Source organism: Nuphar pumila, chromosome 3 (assembly GCF_984573655.1).
Source record: "Nuphar pumila chromosome 3, dmNupPumi1.hap1.1, whole genome shotgun sequence".
Lineage (NCBI taxonomy): Eukaryota > Viridiplantae > Streptophyta > Magnoliopsida > Nymphaeales > Nymphaeaceae > Nuphar > Nuphar pumila.
This window is the reverse complement of record NC_143251.1, coordinates 2,275,053-2,289,797: the sequence shown is the minus strand read 5'-3', so window position 1 is coordinate 2,289,797 and position 14,745 is coordinate 2,275,053. Positions and strand designations below refer to the sequence as shown.

Sequence of the window (14,745 nt, the reverse complement as noted above, 5' to 3'; positions counted from 1 at the left end):
TCACCAGTTAGCGTCGAAATATTCGCGACGTAAGCATACTGTCGCCGCGTTGTCGCTAATCCGTCGCTAACCATGTTAGCGACGGATTAGCGACGGAAGGTGGTCGTCGCTAATCTACTGCTCTGTTGTAGTGAGGATACATAGACTCATTTTGAACCACCTGTAGCACATGTATGTAGGTCCACCAGAATTAGAAAATCTGCTATCCATTCAGACTATGTGGTGTATTTACAAGAGTCAAATGATTTTATAGACATTGTAAAAATCCCTTCACATTTGCAGAAGCCATTGAAAGTGAAAGATCAACACATTGGATCAATGCCATGAAAGAAGAGTTTGACTCTATGGCAAAGAACCAAGTGTGGGATCTTGTACCTCGACCTAATGGAGTTAGACCTGTTGGTTGTAAATGGGTTTATAAAACCAAAACAGACTCTAAAGGTCATGTGGAGAGGTACAAGGTTAGGCTTGTTGCAAAAGGTTTCACACAGATAGAGGGCATTGATTATAATGCTACTTTTTCTCCTATCTCAACTAAGAAATCATTGAGGATAATCATGGCTTTCATAGCTCATTTTGATTTAGAGCTGCATCAGATGGATGTGAAAACTGCCTTCCTGAATGGGGATCTGGATGAGGAGGTATACATGCAACAACCTCCTGGTTTCAGTATAGATGACTCAAATAACTTAGTTTGCAAATTGAATAAGTCAATTTATGGACTTAAACAGGCCTCCCGCCAGTGGTATAAGAAGTTCAATCACGTAATAATGAACTTTGGATTCACTGAAAATATTGTTGATCAGTGTATTTACATTAAGACTAGTGGGAGTAAGATCATAATTTTGGTTTTATATGTTGACGATATTCTTCTTGCAACTAATGATTTGAGTCTTTTACATAAAAAAAAAGTTTTTCTTTCCTCTCATTTCAATATGAAAGACATGGGTGAGGCCACTTATGTCCTTGGAATCGAGATCCGTCGTAACAGAATTAAGGGTGTCATTGGCTTATCTCAGAAATCCTATATCCTTAATGTTCTTAAAAGATATGGGATGGAGAATTGTTCTCCTAGTTCGGTACCTATAGTGAAAGGGGATAAATTGAGCTTGAAGAACTGTCCTCAGGATGATATTGTGAAGGCTCAGATGGATGGTGTCACATATGCTTTAGCAGTTGGGAGTTTACAGTTCGCGCAGACTTGCACTCGACCTGATATAGCATTTGTTGTAGGAATGCTTGGTAGATATCAGTCAAATTCAGGCATTGCGCACTGGAAGGCAGCAAAGAAGGTCATGCGCTATTTACAAGGAACGAAAGACTATATATTGACCTATAGAAAAGCTTACCACCTAGAGGTCGTTGGATACTCTGATGCGGACTTAGGAGGGTGTATTGACAGTAGAAAATCCACTACTGGATACATTTTCCTTCTAGCGGATGGTGTTGTCTCATGGAGAAGTGGAAAGCAGTCTACCACTGCTACTCATACCATGGAGGCAGAATTATTGCTCTATATGAGACTTCGTCACAGGCCATTTGGATAAGAAACTTCATTATGGGTCTTGGCATAGTGAACTCTATTGAGAGACCACTAAAGATCTTTTGTGACAATAAAGCAGTCGTGTCCTTTTCAAATAACAATAAGAGTTCAACATCGTGTCGACACATGGAGTTAAAATATTTTGTTGTTAAAGAAAGGACTGAGAATCATCTGGTATGTATTGATACAATTGGGACGAAGGAAATGACTGCGGATCCCCTTACTAAAGGGCTAGCACCGGGATTGTATTCCCAACATGTAAAGGGGATGGGTCTTTTTTTATTCCTTTTGATGTATGACAATACATTATGTGATCACATTTGTGTTTATGTTTTGATTCTCTAAGGTTTTGTGTTATTGTTGATTTTGCATAAAGAATCTCTCATATGGGTTAGAGAGAATAGCAGAATAACAATATTAAAGGACCAATAGAATAGGTGAGAGACCAACCTATTCATAAAGGTAATTTCTTTACATGCCTAAGCACTGAAGGTGAATTGTAGCGTAGTACATGGAAATATGACATTTCATAAAGGGGTATTCATATCCATGACTCATACGATTCATCCTTGTGATAAAGGGTGGCATGTGAACCCACATGAAGAATTAAATCGAGATAATGGTATACACCTCGATTTAGTACACTTTTGGTGTCAATGAGTCAAGTGGGAGAATGTTGGACATTATGGGTTTTGGGTCCAACCCACAGTGTGACCCGGTTTGACACCCTCTTAGTCGGTCGCGTAAGTGGCCAAGTAATGGAGATAGTGGGTGAGAGTTACGTGAATGTGGAGAGACCACATTCACGTAACTGCCTAATCTCCCATTACAAATAAGGGGTTAGGGGCTACGAAAATGATGAGTGTTCATAGCCATTATCCTGCCCGAATTCTATTCCGCATTCAGACACAGCGGAAAGGGTCCTGCTCACTGTCGACCTAAGGTCTGGGCTCATTGTGGTCGTCGACCGGCTGAGGAGAACGCCAAACTTCCTACACGAACAATGGCGAATTCAGGTACGCTCCCTGTCATGTTGTTTTTGCAGGGTATTCGCCAACACAAGTTTGATATATGATAGATTTAACATATGAAATAGTGTTGGTACAACCACATCACAACGACAATCTCGTTTTATATGGTAACCTACAGTTCTTTTCACCTGCATAGCCTCGATACTTCTCAAGTCTACGGGTCAAAACTTGAAAGTGGATTTTGGTGAGTAAATGAGTTTTCTTTCGCCATTAGGCAGAAAATTTAAACTCTTGTAGTGCAAAGTCACGAGCCCAAAGACTCATGAAGACAGAAGTCTTATTTTTATTTATAACGAAAATAGATAGAAAATGATACAACATCGTATATTAAGATGATGGCAGCATAAATATGCTTTCCACCTCTCATAGCTCATGCCTAATAAGGGCGTTGGCCATTAAAGTTTCCGGGAGGGTCGTAGTTGCATGTTATGAAGGTGCCGCCGTTGTCACAGGTGACCTTTGCGCACCCTAGGTTCTTTGAATCACGCCATACGACTTGAGTGTAATGCCCGCAAGTTTCAGCACTGCAAGTGTTGGAGTTGTAGTCATAGTAACTCCCCTCGCTCACCCAACCGTTTACTGCATAAACTGCAGTGTAGTCACCAGTGCATGCGAAGATGTTCTCGCCATACTGATGGGTACCAGAGTGCTGGAGGGCACAATCTGCAGCCCTCTGATTGGAATAGTCTTGGGCATAGCTGGCGATAGTTGTTATCGGATGTGCTATAGGTATTCCAACTATAGCAAGATTATCTTCTCTAGATAATCATCATCCTACCCAGCTGTGTATTCTCCTTCTTTAGGAGATCCTTTTTTTGTTAAGTTGTTTTGGCTGTTATCTTTATCCTTATCACCTCATTATGTGAGGTGTATATATAAGCTTGTAATGGCTTCATCCCCATTAAGAAGAATAAAAGCTAGTCCTGTTCTCCTCGTGGATGTAGGTCGACAGTGACCGAACCACGTAACTCTTTGTGCCTTCCTTGTTTCAAACAACAGTGTCATCCCAAATGAGGTTACCGACGCTAACGTTTGCACGAGCATAGTTGTGAGCATCAAGGAAGTCTTGTTGTGAGTTTTGGGCATGGCTCACATGAGGTACTACTCCTAAGCCAAGCAATAGGGCAACAGACACAACTGCAAATGGAGCCGAGCGCCAAATGGACTCCATGGTTGAACACTTGAACTACCACACACTCCTCTTCCTCCCTTATAAGAAAGGGTTATCTCCCACCATGGAGAAATGTGTGGCACAACCATGCCATTTTATAGGGGAAAAGATCAGCCAAATTTCCACGGTAAGTTGGAAAATATGGCTGGGTGTCAATTGCCATGAAACTTTACTGAGAAATATCGAGGATGTGGTCCCCTTTGAAAGAGAGGAGTCTGAGATGACATGTACGCGTGAGCTAATCACGCCGTTGATGTCAAATGTCTTGAGGATGTTGCAGCAAGCCTAAGGAAATATCCCATCGTCGTATCAAGGAGCAACCGAGCAAGTGCGAAATTCACAAAAGTATCTTGAAACCTATCAATATCATCCATTTTCTTTTTCTTGACAGTCCCAAGGAAGGTATCATCCTTAAGTTTGATCTGGTGCCTTAATCTCAACACCCGTGCACCAGTAAAGTTTGATCTGGTGCCTTAATCTCAACACCCTCACTACCACCCCGCTGGCCATGCTACGGATCAGGTGACATGCCAAAGCCATGGAACAACTGCACCTTGGTCGCCAAGAACCCGATTTTTTAACTGAACACTGCAGCCAGTCTCCTGGTTGAACACTTGAGAAGGAATAGTACACGAGGGAGAGAGAATTCCATCATATTTAATATCATGAAAAATTGGTGATATAGGTGTTTGCCCTTGACTACTCATGAGTTGAACCGTCTCCTTCGCGTCATGTGGGGACCGCAATGGAGGAAACTCATGGCTTTTAAAGTCTACGTGCTTGTTGACTAGACTGAGAGTCATCAGAGGAAGGCGTCCAAAACGGGATGATCTTTGTTTCTTTTTGAATTTATCACCCTCTAAAGGCTAACTTTAGAACTGAGATCAGGTGCAATGTGATTGTACATTTTAAGTGCTGCTGCACCTGATCCCCAACATCTACGTGAATCAGGTGCAATATGATTGCACAAATATTTGTGCATGAAGCACTTGATCACTCTCCATGTTGAGGGCAGTGGTACCCAAGACCTGATGGAGGGTGATCAGGTGCTTAAACAAATATTTGTGCAATCATATTGCACCCGATCGAGACTCCAACATCTGTCTCAAAGGTGGTGGGTGATATGGTGCAGCAACATGCTAAAAGTGTGCTTATGTATCACATTGCATCTGATCCTCCCTCCAAAATTTAACCACACAGATCGAAGTTGTTACTGTCCAGGCTGGAGCATTGATGCAAATCCAAGAACCCCGATTCACGTGCAACTCCTAAGAATTACACTACCCAAAGCAAGTATAATGAGATTTGATAATGAACTAAATCATAAAATTAAAGAAAATATCAATAATTTCATCCAACACTTTGATTGAGAAACCCTTATATTGAGTATTTATAGAGGAGCATCGGCCAGTGAGGTGAAATCCCCTTATAAGTTCACTCAAGAAGAATCGTCCAACCCATGAGAGACCCTCTAATTAAGTGAGAGCCGCCCAGCCCATAAAGAATCCTTTGGAAGCCAATTGGGGTCGGTATGTTAAGAAAACGGTACATGGTGGAAACTTTAAAACCACAATCCTTAGAAAGTGGCCAGCACACCTCATCTTCCCATTGTGAGAGTTTGGAACCCTCCAACAATGCTATAAGAGCAGTCCATTCACCAAAGACCACCTCCTCTTATTAAACCAATTATGTCCCACATTTCATCAGAACTCATTCAAAACTCACATACTTTGCCATATTTTGCTAGAGCAACATTATACAAGTTTGGGAAGCTATCACAAAATTTGGTATCTCCACAACAAAGCATCTTGCCAAAACAAAGTACCGATACCGTTACCAACCGCCAAAATGAATTTTCAAATGGCGGATCTTTTTTTTCATTTATGATTTTCGGACCAGCTCCAAGGCCATCCCACCAACTCATATTTTTGCTAAGAAGATTGTGCTAAAAGTGTCATCTTTCTACGTATCTTCCAAAGCCATTTGGACAAGAGGGCAAGATAGTTATGGATCCTCAATCCCCCAAGTTGGAGAGGTTAGGAAACCATAGACCAATCAATGAGAATCCTAGGTTTTCCTTTAATCGAACCTTGTCAAATTAATAAATTTTTGAACTAAGCTATTTAGGCGTTTCTCGACCTTTTTTTGGGCAACTTGAATATTTTAAGAGAATGAAGCACAAAGCCACAAATTGAGGACTTTTTGTTGGAGTGGCTGGTCCACGGGAAGGCAAGCAACGACAGCACCTCAGTAGTAAACTTCGGGAGCAGGCAGTCCTGGGGGAGCCTCCCGCAGGAGATCTCACCGTCAAACAGCCAGCTTGGTGGTCGTCCACCAACTACATTTTACCGTACCAGGCGCTTCAGACCCTCAAGTCCAGCCCCAAGTGGGATGTCTACTCATTTGGGATCCTATTCTTGGAGCTGATCACGGGCCGACACATAACTGAAGAGCTCATGCTATGGAAGGAGGGTCCAACCGACGAGCAGAAGCGGGGCTCCAATCCGAAGTGGAAGAGATTGAATAGGTGTTGCTGGTCTGCCTTAGGCTGGGATTCACCTGCATTTCGCCGGTGGCTCAGAAGCGGCCGACCATGAGCGAGGTTGTAAAAGTGCTGGAGAGGATCCCCCACTGCCTCTTTTTCTTGAACCCATCTTCCTTCTCCTCTTCTTTTCATTACTAATTCTTGTTGTTGTTTTAACAACATTCGTTTAAGATTGAAAAACATGAATTGAATTCCATCCTGCGGTGCTTTTTACCCCCATGAAACCTGTCATGAGAGTCCACGAGTAAGGTTGCATCATTTTAGAGTACCGTGGAGCAGAGAGGAACACCCTCTTCTTCCCCTCATCTTCTCTTGTCTCCAGACTCGACTTTTGAACAGCATATCTGTGAGAGCCGTCTCCAACTTAATTAGGGATGTCAATGGGTCGGGTTTACTCGGACCCGACTCTTAACAAACCCTGTAGAGTACGAGTATGGTGATAAATAAGAAGGCCCGATTAAGACTTGGGTCAAGACCCGAAGGTCCGATTAATACATGGATCCAGGTATAGATTGTGAAAGACCTGGGCCCAAAAGAGTTCTCATTAAGACCTGCAATTTTTTAATGTAAAAATTATAAAAAATAATGTCTTACTAGGTATGGCCCGGGTCTGGTTAATATAGTTCTTATCAGGTCCAGGTTCGGTTTCTCTTATGGTGGGTCCAATTAGATCTTGGTCGACTACAACATCCATAAGCATAAGCATGTGCATTTATGCCCACCCTGGCTTAAATTTCTGGCTCCACCCCTGTGCGCAAGAAGAGTGACAGAGGACGCTACAAAATTCAAATTCTTGAAGAAAAAATAAGCAAGGTGATTGATGATGGTAATAAAGCAACTCTTAGGAGAAGGCACTCTGGATCAATGGCACCAACGGCGAGGCCATCCAGCCTTGCAAGTAGTGAATCAGGTTATCAGGAGATTTGATTTAACATACTTTCATAATAATGATAACTTTATTTGTGACGCTTTACCTTTTTCCACATCTGAGCACAAATTTTCAGCACCTTAGGACTCATATACTCTAATGTGTGGGGCCCAACACCAGTGGTTAGCTTAGATCGATACATGTATTATGTGCATTTTGTTGACGTTTTTTCAAAGTACACATGAATGTATATGATTGCGCACAAATCAGATTTTTAAACATAATGTTGATAATGTTGAGAATATTTTTGAACAAAAAATTAAATATTTTTAAATAGATGGAGGAGGTGAATATGAAGAACACATTCCCTACCTTCATGAGTCAAGCTAGGGTGTCTGTCTACTCAGCCACAAACAAAATGTTGCTATCGAAAGGAAAACATGGGCATATTGTTGAAACAAGTTTATGCCTTCTTAGTCAAGCCAGGGTGCCATCTAAATATTGATGTTAGAGGTGGTTAATGGGCCGGTATGACCCGTTAACCAAACAGGAACTGGCCCATTGGAACCCAGATCGACAAGGCCCAAGAGCTACAGTAATGGTCCATGCTCAACCCATGAACCGTGTAAAGGGCAGTGTCTATTTCACCCCTCCGATCCAAAAACCGGTTACGACCTGGACTTGGTTTTAGGCAAATGGTCTTTGTATTTAGGCAAATGATAAACAAAATAATTATGGTTTTAGTAAGGCAATCATATCGAACTGGAATAAATTTGGTTATGGGTATATATAGATCTGGTCAGTTTTGGGTTCATGTATGTGATTACCTAGACCCAAAATAGTTATTGAGATCCATTGTAATTGTTCCCTTGCGACTTACAGTGTACAGTTGCGCTTAGAGTCTGTTTTGCTTTTGTTGAGTCTGATGTAAGCTGCCCGGTTCAGGTGAATTAATACCCCGAAGGGGCAGCCCGTATACTTGAACTGTAATAGCCTGCGGGCAAAATTGTGAATGAATCAAATGCGTTGAGCTTTCTTTTGTTCACCCTCGTTGTGATTGCTTCTTGTGATTGCAACTTCTCTCCCTCTATTCTCTCTTGCTCTCTTGCACTCTGATCATAAGCTTCCGCGACCGGCAAGCGAGCTGACGAGTAGGCTTGCGGCGGTAAGGAAGGACCGTCGCGCCGCGCTGGCCCATTGAAGGAAATAGGCCCGTGACAAGTGGTACCAGAGCCCGTTCTCGTGCTGGGGAAGGGACTCCGGAGTCGGTGTCGACAGACACGCCGACAGGCTGCGATTTGTGAGCAAGACATCGTGGCGCCTTATCAACACTTGCGCAACACCAGAGGCAAGGCAGTTGCCGAAGCTGAGGAGATGGATTCACCTCGGGGCCAAGAAGAGTTGGCTGCAACTGTTAATAAGTTGGTGGAAGATGTGACTTCGCATGATGAAGCGATTTCACGCGCATGTGAATCATTCAATGGATTGAATGATGTTGTGGCGAGCCTGCAAGAGCAGGTGAACTTACTAATGGGGCAGGTCACTTCGTTGACGACTACAGTGACCGATCTTGAGTTGAAGAACCGTACGTTGCAGCGGACGGTGACCCTGAATGGCGGAAATGGTGAGAGACCATCAAGGATTGATGTACCTAGACCCGCAAAATTCAATGGTTCTCGCGACAGCAAGGCTATTGAGAACTTCTTGTTCCAAGTAGAAGACTACTTGGATATCCAAAATGTGACCCTTGAAGATCTGAGGATCAAGGCTGCAGCAGCCTTACTTGATGGGGATGCTATTGCTTGGTGGAGGCGGAAGCGCAATGACATGGAGAGGGGTCAATGTGTGATAGACACCTTTGACGACTTCAAAGTAGAGTTGCGCAACTACTTCATGCCAAGAAATGCACAGAGACAGGCTTACCGGATGGTTCGTGAACTCAAACATACTGGTTTGTTGCAAGACTATGTCCGAACGTTCCAGAAGCTTATGCTGGAGATACCTAACATGCCAGAAGATGACATGCTCAACTGGTTCATTGTGGGACTTCAACCATGGGCACAGTCCGAAGTGGAAAGGAGCAACCCCCGTATTTTGGAAGATGCATATGTGGCGGCGGAGCGCTTAGTTGATACTCAGCGCAAACCTTTCACCCCATCAACCAAAGTTGGGAAGAAGCCTGACCACGGAGGCAAGAAGGATGAGCAGCGCAACGATAAAGGTGAGGCGTCGACACGCCATCAACCCGAAAAGAAACAGAACTACACAAAGCATAACAACAGCAACAAGGGTGCGGTTGTGACATGTTGGTTCTGTGGTGATAGACATATCGCCCGGCAATGCCCAAAGTGCCTTGTAAAGGACGACGGGCAAGCCAATGCTGCACAGGAAGAATGCAGCGACACTGAAGGCAGTGACACTGAGACCATGCAACCGAGGATGGGCGCCATGCGATCGATTAACGCAGCTAGAAGTTGCGCAGCTAAGAACATGCAGGTCAGTAAGGAACTTATGTACGTAGAAGTCATTATGAATGGAAAGTCTACTTCGGCAATGGTAGACTCCGGGGCCACACACAACTTTGTCTCGCGGGAAGAGGCAGAGCGGTTGGGCTTGAAAACTGGGCCAAAGCAGAGGACTATCAAAACAGTAAACTCTGAGGCCAAGCCCATTCTTGGTGAAGCAAGAGATGTGGCTACTCAAGTGGGGAGTTGGGTCGGCAAAGCCAACTTCTCTGTGGTGCCCCTGGACGATTTCAAGGTGATTCTGGGTATGGAGTTTCTGCGAAGCCAGAATGTGATGATGCTGCCAAAGTTTAGCACGTTGACGATCATGGGATCAGACCTGTCCCACACAGTGCAGTGTCTCACGCAGAAAGGCAAGTCTTCAGTGTTATCAGCAATGCAACTGAAGAAGGGTGTCAAGCATGGGGAGCAGACATTCCTAGTTGCAGTGCGTGCAGATGAAGGGAAGGTAGAAGCAGCAGTGCCGCCGACCCTAGCCCCTCTATTGGAGGAGTTTCGGGGGGTGATGCCTCCGGAATTGCCAAAGCGTCTTCCGCCAAGACGCGAGGTCGACCACAAGATTGAGTTGACCCCGGGAGCAAAGCCTCCCGCAATGGTTCCATACCGTATGGGGCCAGCAGAGTTGAAGGAGCTGCGCAGGCAGCTAGACGAGATGTTGGACGCAGGCATTGTTCGTCCATCAAAAGCCCCATTTGGTGCCCCGGTCCTTTTTCAGATGAAACATGATGGCTCTAAACGGTTATGTGTGGATTACCGGGCCTTGAACAAGGTCACGGTGAAGAACAAGTACCCATTGCCATTGATAGCAGACTTGTTCGATCAGCTAGGCAGTGCCCGTATCTTTTCCAAGCTAGATCTGCGATCGGGTTACTGGCAGGTGAGGATTGCCGAAGGTGATGAGCCGAAAACAACTTGTGTCACCCGCTATGGTGCTTACAAATTTCTAGTAATGCCATTCGGGTTGACAAATGCTCCAGCCACATTCACGACTCTAATGAACCAGATTTTCTACCCTTACTTAGACAAGTTTGTGGTAGTCTATCTGGATGATATCGTGATCTACAGCAATAACATGGAGGAACATGTCGGGCACTTGCGAACAGTGCTTCAGGTGCTGAAGGAGAATGACCTCTGTGTTAAACGAGAGAAGTGTCTCTTCGGGCAGGAGGAGATCAGCTTCCTTGGCCACGTTGTGGGGCGTGGTGTGCTGCGTATGGATGGGCAGAAGATAAGGGCCATCCAGGAATGGGTTCCGCCAAGCAAAGTGCCAGAATTGCGGTCATTCCTCGGCTTGGCAAATTATTATCGGCGTTTCATCGAAGGTTATTCCCTCATTGCTGCGCCTCTCACAGACTTGTTGAAGAAAAATCGGGTATGGCTCTGGACAGGAGCGTGCCAAGATGCCTTCGAGGGCTTGAAGAAAGCCTTAGTGAGAGAGCCAGTGCTGCGACTGCCTGATCATTCGAGACCCTTCGAAGTCCACACTGATGCCTCAGACTTTGCCATTGGCGGAGTTATTATGCAAGACGGGCATCCGATCGCATATGAGAGTCGTAAGCTGAAGGATGCAGAGAGGCGGTACACAGTGCACGAACGTGAGATGACCGCCATTGTGTATTGCCTCAGGACCTGGCGGCACTACCTTTTGGGTGCTGAGTTCGTCGTCAAGACGGACAATGTGGCCACGAGCTATTTTCAGACGCAAAAGAAGCTGACGCCCAAGCAAGCTCGATGGCAGATGTTTTTGGCTGAGTTCGACTTTGCCTTGGAGTACAAGGTTGAAAAGACCAATGTTGTGGCGGATGCCCTGAGCCGTAGGGCTGAACTGGCAGCTGTGCGTGCGGAGTCTTCTGAAGTGCATTTGGAGGGTGCATTGTTGAGCCGCATCCGCGAGGGTACGCAGCAAGATCCGACCGCACAACACCTTGTTTCTCTGGCGCAGGCAGGGAAGACTCGGCGATTTTGGCTACAAGACGGCCTCCTCGTAACAAAAGGGGGGCGCATCTTTGTACCACGGTGGGGAAGCCTCCGCCGAGAGCTACTCAAGGAGTGCCATGATACACTATGGGCCGGCCATCCTGGTCAGGAGCGGACCTTAGCACTCCTTGAGCGCGGCTACTATTGGCCGCAGATGAGAGACGATGTTGAGGGGTATGTGCGGACATGCCTCATCTGCCAGCAAGATAAGGGGACAAACCAGAAGGCTGCCGGTCTCCTTGAGCCTCTACCAATTCCAGAACGTCCTTGGGATAGCATCTCCATGGACTTTATTGTTAGTGTGCCAAAGGTAGAGGGCCTCAGTTCTATTTTGGTCGTGGTGGATCGTTTCTCAAAGTATGCCACCTTCATTTCAGCTTCTAAGGAGTGCCCTGCAGAGAAGACTGCAGAGTTGTTCGTAAAGCATGTGGTGAAGCACTGGGGCATACCAAAGAGCATTGTGAGTGATCGCGATGCTCGCTTCACGGGCAAGTTCTGGCGTGAAGTATTTCGGCTACTTGGCTCTGAGTTGCTGTTTTCAACTAGCTTTCATCCGCAGACTGATGGGCAGACAGAGCGTATCAACGGGATCTTGGAGCAGTACCTCAGGCACTTTGTTAGTGCCAATCAGAAAAATTGGGTGAAGCTCCTTGATGTGGCACAGTTTTGCTATAATCTGCAGAAGAGCGAGTCTTCAGGCCACAGCCCGTTCGAGATAGCCACGGGGCAGCAGCCACTGACCCCGCACACGCTTGCCGCACAAGAAAAGGGAAGGCCATCCTTTGCCTATCAGTTTGTTCGCGACTGGCACGAGCAGAATGAGTTGGCGAAGGCATTCCTACATAAAGCGGCAAAGAGAATGAAGAAGTGGGCGGACAAACACCGTCGGCCCGCAGGGTTCCAAGTTGGGGACCAAGTGTTGGTGAAGTTATATCCTGGTCGCACAGGCATCTTCCGTGGGCGGCACCGCGGACTACTCAGAAAGTATGAGGGACCCTTCACCATCACAAAGAAGGTGGGCAAGCTAGCCTATAAGCTGGAGTTGCCCCCAGACTTCAAGGTGCACCCCGTGTTTCACGTGTGCAACCTCAAGCAGTTCCATCCAGATGATGGATACCCAGAACGCAATGTGCCGCAACGCGCTCCCATCATGCAGAGGGCCCCGGCAGCACAACGGGCCGAGAAGCACCTCAGTCAAATCCTTCGCCACAAGGTCAACTACTTGGGGCAAGCGAAGAAATACTTGGTGCAGTGGGAGGAAACAGCGGAACCAACGTGGGAGCCTGCATTTCGAATGAACAGCCGCTACCCGGCTGAAGTCAGGGCTTACCACGAAACAGATGGCGCCGAGGACGGCGCATGATTTGAAGGGGGGAGCATGTTCCCTTGCGACTTACAGTGTACAGTTGCGCTTAGAGTCTGTTTTGCTTTTGTTGAGTCTGATGTAAGCTGCCCGGTTCAGGTGAATTAATACCCCGAAGGGGCAGCCCGTATACTTGAACTGTAATAGCCTGCGGGCAAAATTGTGAATGAATCAAATGCGTTGAGCTTTCTTTTGTTCACCCTGGTTGTGATTGCTTCTTGTGATTGCAACTTCTCTCCCTCTATTCTCTCTTGCTCTCTTGCACTCTGATCATAAGCTTCCGCGACCGGCAAGCGAGCTGACGAGTAGGCTTGCGGCGGTAAGGAAGGACCGTCGCGCCGCGCTGGCCCATTGAAGGAAATAGGCCCGTGACAGTAATCGTAATGAGATGTATTATGAAAATAACAAATGTACAATTAAGTTGGTCTTAATGAACAACTTGGATAACCATCCATTAAAATTGTTTCACCAGAAGGATATGGATTTGGACCTGGTCTACGACATCTCCAGCGATGAGTACCTGGGCTTCCTTTGCCAGCTTGGATACTCTGCGGACCATATCGCGGTGGTGGCCCGACGCAACTTCACCTACACGGGAAGAGAAGGTGGCCTGAACTATCCATCGTTCATGGTGCATTTGGTCGCAGGAAGCGACAATCAAACCATCGCATTCAAGAGGACCATGACCAATGTGGGGCCGACGAGCTCCAGCTACTCTGTGTCCATATCATCTTCGTACGCGGTAAAGACACTGGTGGAGCCACAAGTGTTGAAATTCACACAGACGAGGCAGAAGGAGAGCTACACGGTCACCTTCACATTGAGCTCGCTGACTTCGGGGATGTCCAAGTTCGGGTACTTGGATTGGTCTGATGGGCAGCGCCTGGTCCGCAGCTCCATCGCCTTCACTTGGACTTGAGACGGAATTAATGATCTCTCTCTCGTAATTGTAGTCAGTTTTTCATTTTTCTCAGTTGAAGCTCCACTATGAAGAAATCCCTCAAGAAATTGTAACACTAGAAGATGGTTTACAACCTTTAAGAATTATCAGGACTATGCTAAGAAAGAAAGCTAACCAACGGATCAGAAGGCTCCAAATTGAATGGGAGAAAGAGAGAAAAAAATCTGTGTCATGGATGGAAGAGGAAGAATTCTTCAAACAGTATCCACAGTTCACCTTTGAGGACAAAAGATAGGCGGAGCATGGTGGACTGATGCGACCCACAGTAAACGCATACATGCACAACACAGTAGGTTGCATTAGTCAGCGCAGCCACAGCCACAGCGAAAGGCCGCACTCACCAGCGTGGGATGTAAATGCATTTTTTCAATAAGCAATGTCAGCCGGTTTTGCCACTTCAGTTGAGTATTCAGCAGGCCAGTCAGTGGATGGTTGAGGATGCGCCACATTAGATTGTCTAAGTACAGTGAATGAGATCCAAGGACGCCTTCCAGATGAATAAGTTCAATGTATGGGAGCTGAGTGCCACCTTAGTTGGGCGGGTTCAATGCATGTGCATCTGTGAAGGGTTGTGACCACTCAAGCAGTTAGAAAACTGTTATGGTATTCCTTGTCCGGTTTCTGGTATTTCTCAGCCTATAAATAAGGCTCTTATACAAGCATTTGTATCTTTTGGAAAATTTGAATGAAAGTAGACTTCGGTCTTTAGAAAGAGTTTATTCTCTTTGGTGCCTTGTGCATTCGGTTCTCGGATAAGAAAA

The 14,745-nt window shown here is 45.9% G+C and overlaps 1 pseudogene; it reads left to right on the top strand.

Annotated features, from left to right (window-relative positions):
- The first annotated feature begins 13,501 nt into the window (after positions 1 to 13,501).
- On the top strand, positions 13,502 to 13,942 carry LOC149841617 (subtilisin-like protease SBT1.1 pseudogene; annotated as a pseudogene).
- Positions 13,943 to 14,745: the final 803 nt, after the last annotated feature.